Genomic DNA, 11,120 nt, shown 5'->3' on the forward strand with positions numbered 1-11,120 from the left:
TTATGGCTCACAAATTGAGAGTTGAATGTCTTTGATCTTTGGGATGTGGAGTTGTGTTAATTTAGTGGGCTTCATTCATGAATAATCCTACACTATGGTGGTCTTCTGCTCCTCCATGGGGATCTTCAGTTCCGTCTACCCAGCTGTGGTGGGGGCTATGTTACATCCACCAGCCTTATATCCTTTGGCTTGCAATGCAGTATATGATCGATCCACTCACCAGATCCGCAGCTGACTGAGGCTGGTCTGCATGTAGGCCTGTCCTATTCGTGCATTCAAGTCAGGTCAGAAAGATCCTTTTTACGAGTTGAACGCACACGAACGGCACCACAAAGTTATAGATACGAGTAGGAAACTTGGAATTTTCTTTGAGCTCCGAGTTTACAAGTTGGAGGAACAACATGGAGGAGTACATTTATTTAGCAGTGACATTGTGAGGCTTTTTTATTTACAAAGAAATAAACTAGTTGCCTGCCAAAATATGATTGCTTTGTAATATAACAATAGAATGTGTATGATAAAGTTTCAGTTCTGAGATTAAAAGAGTGCTGTAGCGTTTGGGCTACACTGCTACTCTTTAGAAAAGAGCTACATGCTACTGAAAAATTATAGTACATTTAATAATGTTGTAGCTAGCATCTGCATATTTTCTACTCATTTAAACTCATCCTGCAATCTGAACCTCACATTCTGACATGATGCAATGAAACTCTGCGCACTGAATGTCTATTCTAACAAACATGTACAGGACACTGATGTGGTGATCCAGGAAAGCTTATGAAAATGGCATCTCTTGGAAAAGCTTTTTATTTTATTTTATTTTTTCATATAAACAGAAAAGGCCATTACTGTACATCAAAGAGTATGCTGAAGCAAGTGAGTGAAACTGTTTCAGAGGAGAGAGCTGCTTTTTTTCTTCATGTTAAAATGTTGGCATGAATAATTAATTAAGTTTAGATTAGCAGTAGTGCCTGACCAGCACAGAATAATTTAACAACTATATTTAATAGAATGAATTTACTTTTTGGAAATTGAAATAAAAATGAATAAATGCTATACAAATACAGACATTTCATATGTACTGTATACAGTGCTGCTTGAATGTTTGTGAACCCTTTAGAAATTTCTATATTTCTGCAAAAATATGACCCAAAACATTATCACATTTTCACAAAAGTCTTAAAAGTGGATAAAGAGAACCCAATCAAAAATGAGACTATATACACCTTGTCAATTATTTATTGAGAAAAAATAATAAAACTAATAATATAATTTGAGAAAACTAATAAAAATGCTTCCCTAGTAGTTCATGTCAAGTTCCTGGTCTGATCTTTCAGTTTTTCCTGGTCTCTGACATGTGTTTGTATTTGTTTGGAGCACATGGATTTGATTTGACAGTTCACCATGTGGTTCAGTGTCATTGTGGCATCTTATCCTGCCCCCGTTGTTCCATTCCTTACCTTGTCATTGTTTCACTCCCTTCACCTGTTTAGTATTGATTAAAAGCTATAAATATTTAGTCCCTAACAGCTCCCCCCACCGCACTGCACCACCTTGTTCATGCTCTTCTCAATAAACTCAATAAACTGTATTTCTTGGTATACTGGTATACTTGGTATACTGGTATACAGTATACTGATCTGGCTAATTATGGACTCAGCGGGTGCAGATCCCCTCAGGTCGGCAGTCACTCTCTTGGGCCAGCATGCCTCCCAGCTAATGACCAGATCTCGGGAGGTCGAGTTACTAACTGCTCAGTTGTCCGATCTGAGTGCCCAGCTACAGGAACTTCGCAGGGAGGCTTCATCTAGCATAACAGACGCCACTGCCAGCCTCTCCTCTTTCCGTCAAGAGTTTGAACATCATGCTAACCAGAGTTGGGTATAACGCCTTACATAGTAACGCGTTACTGTAGTCTAATTACTTTTCCTGATAACGCAGTAATGTAACGCATTACATTTTAAATTTATGTAATTTGATTACAGTTACTGATGTCAATAAAATTACGTTACTTGCGCAAGAAAAAAAAAATAGGTAAAGTGCATTTCTAAAGAAATCACGTTGGCGCTGATGCATATGAATCACCGGAGAACGCGTGGAGGAGGATACCCGCTCCCAAGACGAGCGCGGTCCAACCTCCTAAACAAGCTAGATTGGCTTTTTAGGCGATTTGTTCAGGATCGGGAGAGAAGGTAACTTCTGAACAATACTGTTTTCAAATGTACATACATGCTACACACAGCAAGGAATGTTTAAGCTGTTTTTGAAACCGCTCACTCGTTCTCTGATTCACTAATCCCTATATAGTGTATGTCATCTGAGTGCACTATATCTGCAAAGAGTGAACGAAATGAAGTGAGTAAATTCGGAGGCTGATGTAGACTATAACTGTGCGTCGGAGAGCTGGAGCTGTCACAGAAACGGCTCAACACGTGATAATACTAGGTCTACTTTTATCCTACATGTTATTTTATAAAATAATATCAATAATAATCTTAATGACTTTATTTTGTAATCATACATACCATACCTGCCAGCTTTGTAGTTTAATCGATTGAATGGTTTGTCATGCTTAATATGTGTTCATAATCATTAAATATTATTAAAAAAACTGCAAACAAAAATAAACATTAACAAGTGTACAATATTTCATATTTTTATTAGTTTATATTTCATATATTTATAAGTTATTTTTATTATGTTATAATCTCACGCTCACAGATGACATGGTCATTGAGCGCCCTCAGGTGACTGTTGATTGCATTTGAATGAATAAGCTACCTATAGATGATTAACTAATATTTTTAAGTCAAGTTGCTGTTTTCATACTTCTGTAATATTTTTCAGTCAATATTAAAATACAGAAAGAACTATGAGTATCAGTTTGTTGCGTATTTTTGTAGGTTTCAAAGTAACTTGAATGTAAAGTAATTAGTAATCTAATTACTTTTTACATGCAGTAATCAGTAATGTAATCAAATTACAATTTTAATGAAGTAATTTGTAATTTGTAGTGGATTACTTTTTTGAGTAACTTACCCAACACTGATGCTAACAAACCGCCACACTATGATTGTAACCCTGACTCCTGTCGAGCATTTTTGTCTCAGTACTCTCTGGTTTTTGCCCTACATCCTCATCTGTAAACCATGGAAGAGACCAAGGTGACATACATCATAATCCTGCTGACAGGAACTGCCAGTGACTGGGATACATCAATGTGGGAGGCTCGAGCCCCTCAAGCTCCCATATGGCTTTGATAATCTTGTTGACTTGGCTGTTCGTGTGGTGAGTTGCCTTTGCCTATAGCACAAGCATTTGGCTGTTCGTTCCCCCTACAGGTTTGGAGAGATGACTAGCGACCCCACTTTTTTTTTGCCCTCACCTTCCCCAGCTGACCCTGAACCAATGCAGGTGGGTCACCTGCATCTCACTCCTCAGCAGAAACAAGTATGACTCATTTGTGGCCTATGCTTCTAATGTGGAAGGGCCAGGCACAACAAAATGTCTGTCAAAAGCCAGGGCCCATCAGTAGCCAGGGGGATCCTAATGGGTGCTTCCCCCCTTAGTTCCTCCCCCTCGTCCTGCACTCTTCTTTCTGTTACTCCTGCTCTGTTTTGGTGGACTCTGGGGCTGGTGGGAACATCATGGACAGTGGTATGGCAAAGCAGTGGGGTATTCCTACCCCACGGTCCTTTCTCAGAGGTCCCCTAGAGATGGAAGGTACACCCCTGTGCCTACTTCTCTCACCGCCTGAGCCCAGTAGAATGGAATTATGACATAGGGAATCAGGAGCTGCTGGCAGTCATTCTGGCTCTGGGTAAGTGCTTGTCGTCCAAGAATCCAACCTCTTGGAGTCAAGTTATCCTGGATTGAGTATGGACATAATTCCTTGCTGGTGGCTGCCACAAGTATGTCCCAATTTCAATGTTTAATTGGGTTTCAACCTCCATTGTTCCCCTCACAGGAGCCCAATGCTGCTGTTCCATCTGCCTTAGCCTTTGTCCACCAGTGTTGTTGCACCTGGAAGAGGGCTGAGGAAGCCTTGGCCTGGGTTTCCAGATGAACCAAGATGATGGGCGACTGTCACCAAACTCCTGCTCCCCACTACATGTGTGGTCAGAAGGAATAGCTGTCAAGGGTGGCCTCTTGCAGGTTATTCCCCCGGGTCATTTGGGCCATACCACTGTCAGAAGGTTTGGGTCTTTACTGTCAGAAGGTTGCTGGATGTCAGACGTCGAGGTCGGGGCTTTTTAGTATCTTGTGGACTGGGATGGTTATGGTCCGGAGGAGAGGAGTTGGATTCCGGCTCAAGATATTCTGGACCAGTCGCTGATCGAGGACTTGTACTGGAGGGTAGGCCTCTTCCTGGGGCACTACTGTCATATCTCTGGGCTGATCTGATCTGTTTTTCCCTTTTTCTGTTCTGTGTTTGTGTTTGGATGGGTTAGATTTGACAGTTCACCATGTGCTTCGCTGTCATCGTGGCGTCTTATCCCGGACCCTTGTTGTTCCTTTCCTTACCTCATTATTGTTTCACTCCCTTCACCTGTTCAGTATTGATTATATCTTTTAATCTCCTATTTTTTCCCCTCTCGTGTGCCTTATTGTGCCAGATTGTTGTTTGTACTCCATGCAAGCGATTGTACCAGCCTAATTGTCCCATATTCTGCTGTTTCATGTTGAATACTTTCCCAGTAGATCATTTAGTTTTTGTTTTCTCTACATCCCCTCCTGATTCCCAGGTGGTTCCCCACTGTATTCAGCCCTGGTCTCACTCTCGCTCTCCAATTTTGGATCTATTTTGTCTCTGCCCTGCTTCACTTTGCCGCCTGTGCACCACTAGCTGAAATGAACATGTCTTTAGAAAATCTTCTATAAAAGTAACATTCATGAAATTGAGAGAATTTTACAACAGAGGGATTTCTTAGAAATTGCTTTTCTTGTTATATATATATAGGCGATCAAACACATGACAGCACAACAAGAAACAGTCAGCATGAACAGGCAAACCTGCGAACCGTGACATTACCCCACCCCCTAAGAGTGCCTCCTGGCGCTACCAGAGGGACCTACCTGGCGACTGTAATCATCGATAAGGGAGTGATCTAATATGTCTTTTGCAGTAACCCAACACCTCTCCTCCAGACCGGAACCCTCCCAGTCCACCAAATACTGGAATCCCTGTCCCCTCCGCCTCGAGTCCAGAATTCGACTGACTGAATAAACAGGTTTCCCATCTACGATTCGCAGCAGTGGGTGAACTGGGGCAGGCGGATTAATGGCAGAATGAAAAGTGGGTTTTAATTTAGAAACATGGAAGACAGGATGAATTCTACTGTACATCGGAGGGAGTTTGAGGCGGACTGTCACTGGACTAAGGATCTTGGTGACAGTAAACAGGCCAATGAATTTGGGAGCAAGTTTCTTACAGACGGTGTGGAGAGGAATATCAGAAGATGAAAGCCACAGTTTTTGACCAACAACGTAGACGGGAGACTTCGACCAGTGGCGATTGGCTTGAGCCTTGGTGCTTAAGCCCACCCAGAGGAGGGTCTGTCTGGCCTTACTCCAGATGCATTGACACCTCTGGATAAAGGCGTGGGCAGAGGGAACCACAACTTCGGATTCCAGACTCAGAAAAATTGGTGGCTGGTAACTAAAAGTACACTCAAACGTTGACAGGCCCGTGGATGACACTGGTAATGAGTGTAGTGATTTTACTTTCACCCATCCAAGGATGCTAAGTAAAATAAGGATTGGTACTCACGTCACCTGACGTTGTGATTTTTGGATCACACGTCTCTTAAGGTGTGTTTATGAGTACATCAGATGACCGTTTCCCCCCCTTTCCTAGTTTAGGGCACCAGTCAAGGTCTTTTACCTTGGCAGTATGAGAACACTCTCAACAGGGGCTTTTCATTAATTTAAAATTAATGTAAAGTGGTCAGCTGATTTGTTTGAAAGAATGGTAAGATTGCTAACTTGTAGAGCCTCTTCTGTATTATCAGCACAAGGAAGACACAAGTGTAATAAAATACATTTTATTAACAAAAGATAAACAAGAATAACTAACAACTACAAAATGAATACCATGAATGATAAAGGAATAAAGTGCATAAAATACATCGAATACAAGTGATTAAGTTGAGTGTGGCTATGGAAGAGTTACATTATCTTATGGAAAGATAAACTGTTTCTCTGAAAATAATAGGGTGGAGAACCTTATTATGCACTAAACAAATAAATGAAAGATTATTTGTTATTAACTAACATCAGCTATATTACATCTAATGGGAATTAAGACATTATATACTGATAATATACAACAATGCCAAGGTCTCTGGAAAGAGGTTTAGTTAAGTGATATTTACATTCCACGTGGTTGAGTCCGATGACGGTGACATCTTCCACTGGTTGTGCTGGGTGACAGAGGAGCCAGAATCTGTTTCAAAAGCCTTGAACACGAAGCTCTGTGGGATGCTGATCTCCTGGAGCACCAAAGAGTCCTAAAATCTGGAACACGCAGATGAGGCCCTGGCGTAGGTGCAGAAGGTCCTTAACAATCTGGAACATGCAGAAAAAGGTACCTTGAAGTGAAGGTTTGCTCTCCTGAGCTTAACCTTGTTGCAAATGTCATTACTGTTTCACTGGATGGAAACTCTGAATGTAGTGTTTATTAATGTCTCTTTCCTCACAGGCTGGAGGCTCAGAACGTGGTCATCTCTGTTGCTGCCTCACAAGTACATTTATCCCTTTAAAGAGTACATTTATCCCTTTCCCATGAGGAAGAGATTGCAATTTTGCGCTTCTCCATTCAAGTGCTGTGATTGGCTGCTGGCATCAGAGGTGTGGCCCACACACAGTGTGGCCCACCCTTCTTTCCCCTGTGGAACTCATTTGCATAAAGCACACAATTGGAAATCTTTACAGTGTCTTTAAAGTTTACTAATGCATTTCCCACTTTCCAAACCACCACCAGAATACCTTTGGCAATATTCTAAACAAATAGAAACTAAACATGATGGAAAAAGATTAAACTGTCATGCATTCATTCAATTGTACATTAACGCCGTGTATCCACCAGAGCGTTTTTTCCAGCTGCTAGCATACTATTCAATTGTTTTCAATGGGAGTGCCGCGTTTTTTAAATGCCAGGAGCGTAACGAGGCGCTGAGCGTCTTTTTCAGGCTCAAGCGCTGAGAGCTCGGCGTTTTTTACTGGTCGCCTCGAGTTGAAGAACGTTCAACTTTGAGTAAAACGCTGCGCTCATCACTGTCACTTTTTAGCCAGCCGTCCAATCAGAGTGGAGGAGGGGCGGGACAAATACTAACCGTCACAACATTCTTGCTGTACAACAACATCAACAAATAGAGAACGGAACAAAATGGATGAGAAATTAATATTGCTGCTCTCCGAAAATACATAGCAAAGTCATTTCACATTGTGTCAACATTTTAAGTCTGAAACAAATTACCTGCAAAATCAGTTATAAGTAACAGTGCCGCGGATATTCCGTATCATAGCAACAAAGCGTCTCAACGGAAAAAAACGCTGCGCTGCAGAAGCGCTCACAGATAGGCATTTTAAGCAGAGTGCCTAACTGGCTAAAAATGCTCTGGTGGACACACGGCCTAACAGCTGAATTTGTGTCAGATGTTGCACTACAAATAGCTGTCACTGAGAATACTTATTTGTGTGAATAAGTATGACATGGATGTGTGTAGTTTGCATCAGTTCCAAGGTTTTCAAACATAGTTTGAATAGATTTGGATGGATCATTGTGATCTCTCTTTGTTTCACCCATTGCTGCTGAGGTCACAAGGAATTTTTATGACAGTCACTGGCCAACTTTAGGAATTAGTCTCTAAGTCTCTAGATGGGTGAAGGGGAGAAACTGCATGTGGACCAATGAGAAGTCCTGTCCTTCCCATTCTTGGTACCAGATGTAGCGCCTCTTTCATGTCACCAGGATACAGCGGCTGAATGGACTCCCAGGTGAGTTAAACAAGAGGAAACGTGGACCAGTACCTCTAGGTTCATAAGGAGCACTAGTGAGAGATTGAAATAACCTTTTTGGGTGTACTGCCAAATTCTCTGAAAAGCCTTTGGAGATGGCTTACGGTAGAGAAATGAACATTCAATTCACGGGCAACAGCTCTGGTGGACATTCCTGCAGTCAGCATGCCAATTGCACGCTCCCTCAAAACTTGCGACATCTGTGGCATTGAGCTGTGTGATAAAACTGCACATTTTAGAGTGGCCTTTTATTGTGGCCAGCCTAAGGCACACCTGTGCAATAATCATGCTGTCTAATCAGCATCTTGAAATGCCACACCTGTGACGTAGATGGATTATCTCGACAAAGGAGAAGTGCTCACTAACACAGATTTAGACAGATTTGTGGACAATATTTTAGAGAAATAGGCCTTTTGTGTACATAGAAAAAGTCTTAAATCTTTGAGTTCAGCTCATGAAAAATGGGGGCAAAAACAAAAGTGTTGCGTTTATAATTTTGTTCAGTGTACATATATATATATATATATATATATATATATATATGAAGAGTTATAAATCCATTTTGATTATTTTGAGTAAAAATGTGTTTTCTTTACCAAGAAAGTGGCAAGATGAAAACCACTCTTTTCTGTTTCAAACTTTCACATAGCATTTTTGGTTATAAAAACATTAAAAATTAAATTCCAGATTTTGATTTTCAAAGGTTTATTATAAAAATGGATTATTTTTTCCCCCAAAATACAATAAAACCATGACACTTTTTTTTTTTTTTTCAAAATGCGATTAATCCATCAATATAAAAGTTATGTTTTATATTGAAAATATACAACAAAGTAAGTTGATTCACACATATGACAGCCTCTGAACTTTGTCAATACTAATCTTATATACAGGCATTTGACTAAAAATACATTCAGTCGTCGCTCCCAAAATGAATTCCAAGAGTCATCTTGTTAATGTTATAAATGAATTATGTCTCCGTTTGTCATTACCGATTAAAAAGTATCTGGAACCACCACACGGTTAAAATAAACACATTTGCTGAGTACATTGGTATTAAAAACGACTTATGTTAAAAATGTTCATGATTCAGTTTTGGGGACCGTGACAGAAGTTTGATGCTGTCGTGGAACAAGCAACAGCCGGCATTTTTCCTCCTCCCGACTCGAGTGCCTCATCTTCTTAATATATCGCATATATATATATATATATATATATATATATATATATATATATATATATATCGGATATCGCATTTTGCGCAAAATTAATAAATGACTTTTCAGTACCGACCAGATACAATACTAATTTTGGCGGAAACTCAATTTCTAATTTCTCAATTTCTAAATTTTCTATATCTTTCATAATCCCTTGTGTGCCTTTTTTTTGGACGGAAATCAAAAGTCAGCTCTTAGTTTTTGCTTTCAGGAATATGATCAGCTTTGACAGTGATTGGGTTATAGGCTGAGATCCAAATGCCTCAATAATTATTTTATTTAAAGGGCATTTAACTACATTTTATTAATGTGCTGAGTGATTGTCAATAAAAGATCTAAATGATAGAGGGGAAAACCAGGTCTCCCGCATGAGGTCTACAGCCTGATGTGACTGGACTGGAACATGAGTGCTAACACCTCAGCTCCAATCAGAATTCATTTTCAAATCCAATCCTTTTCTCGTCTGGTATGTGCTAATAGGGAACTCAAACAGAGGACTACAAGATAATAATTGTGATAGATTGGAACATTGTGGAACTATGTCATTGGCCTGACTTTGAAGGTTGGCTTCTGCTTGTGCAACCCAGGCTCCCCAACTTGCCATTTGACTTATTTCAGAAGCAAGAATGATAAAGGAGAGAGAGTCTGTTGACTGGAATTAATCTGTTGATGCTTGAGGGTGGGCTCCCATGTGGGGCTAAAAGGTCTTTTATGATGTATTGCTTCCTTCACATATTTTAGTGGCTGTTTTGATTGCATTGATGTGAGAGTTTGAGTGGGTGAAACTGTCACAAGGTCAAATTATGAATCCAGTTTTTGCTTTTTTGTCCATAAGAGATTCTATTAAATCAGGTTCCACAAGGATGGACTGAATATTATTGCGTATTATGATGGTATTAGGCAAACTTTCTAAACCCCAAGAACAAGAGTCCTGTGCTTGACACTAGACAGTACTTTGATTGATTGATTGCAGGTTTTGAACGGTTTTCAAGTTCTTATGCCAGGTGAGAAATACTGATGGGAGTACAAAGAGTGCAATATGGTGCCCAATGTGATTCCATTGTACTGTTCTGATTGCACATTTGGCTGAAAATAGCTTATGGTAGGTGTAAAAAATGACTACCTCCAAAGTTTTGGATGGCTGCAGATGTCCTGGCAGCTGATGCAGCGGAGACAGATGGATATTGAGAGGACAGAGGTAGTAAGAAGAGAAAGAAATACTAAAAAAATTAAGAGCTGTAACTGGATCTACACTGGATGGAGAGAAATTGAGAAGATGAGTTGCTGTGGTGGTCACTATAGGGCTGGGCGATATAGCTAAGATGTATATCTCTATATTTTTTTAAACTTATTGTTGATATTGCTTTGTCTTTGTACTAAATGAACAAGAAAAACCATATGAAGACTTCAGATGCAAAAGCCTCTAAGTGTCATCTGAAATTTTCTTATAAAATGAACATTTTTATCAAGCTTGTAGGTTTAGGTTCAGTAATTTCACTTTAATAGCAATTAACATGAAATAACTGAACATAAACATACAAGCTTGATAAAAATGCTTATTTTATAAGAAAATTTCAGATGGCACTTTTTAATATTCAATGCCCGGCCCTAATAACTGTCCTACCATTACTGTTTTTATATATGGGACAGCATCTGTTTTTGATGTGAGAGTTTTAAAGATTTTAAAGATTCTTTTAAAAGCTTGAGCTCTAAAAGCTTGGGTGGAGGTTTTTTTTTTTTTTTTTATCTTCCAGAAGTCTGTTCTGACTTGAGCCTCTTGACTGTTTTTGCTCAGAGCTGATTTAAAGTTTTTATAATGAACCACATGAGCGTTTCACATAGCTTCCTTGACTTGAAACCAGATTCAAACTCTGAAAAGGACAA

The sequence above is a fragment of the Megalobrama amblycephala genome, linkage group LG23 (genome assembly GCF_018812025.1).
Source record: "Megalobrama amblycephala isolate DHTTF-2021 linkage group LG23, ASM1881202v1, whole genome shotgun sequence".
NCBI classification, from domain to species: Eukaryota; Metazoa; Chordata; class Actinopteri; order Cypriniformes; family Xenocyprididae; genus Megalobrama; species Megalobrama amblycephala.